The sequence below is a fragment of the Galeopterus variegatus genome, unplaced genomic scaffold (genome assembly GCF_000696425.1).
Source record: "Galeopterus variegatus unplaced genomic scaffold, G_variegatus-3.0.2 Scaffold6731, whole genome shotgun sequence".
Lineage (NCBI taxonomy): Eukaryota > Metazoa > Chordata > Mammalia > Dermoptera > Cynocephalidae > Galeopterus > Galeopterus variegatus.
The window spans coordinates 5452-5940 of NW_007732842.1; positions in this window are offsets into that span (position 1 = coordinate 5452).

The window sequence follows — 489 nt, forward strand, 5'->3', positions numbered from 1 at the left end:
TCACGTGTCAATGCAGGTTCACCAATTGTAACAAATGCACCACTGTGGTGCAGGTTATTGATAGTGGGGGAGGTTATGACTCGGGGGGAGGGCAGGAGGTATATGGGAACTCTCTTTACTTTCCACTCAATTTATGCATTATTAGAAAACCTAATACTGCTCTAAAAGAATTAAGTGTATTTAAAAAAAGAAAATAATTGCTATGACGATTCATAGTCCTTTGCATCAATAGCTTCTATTAAATGTAGTTAACTTAGTCTCTTTGGGGCCTTCTAGACACAGCCTTCAACCTTGAAGTCGGTTGTTGTGTGACCTTTCTGGTAAGTTTTTAACTTCTCTCTCTGAGCCTCCGTTTTCCTAACTATACAATGGGAACCTAGCTTACAGAAGTGTTAACATGAGATAGAAATAAAACATATGAAGTCATTTTGAATACCCATGGCAGGCATTTTTGAATAAATGATAGTAGTTTCAATTACTGTTTTTTTT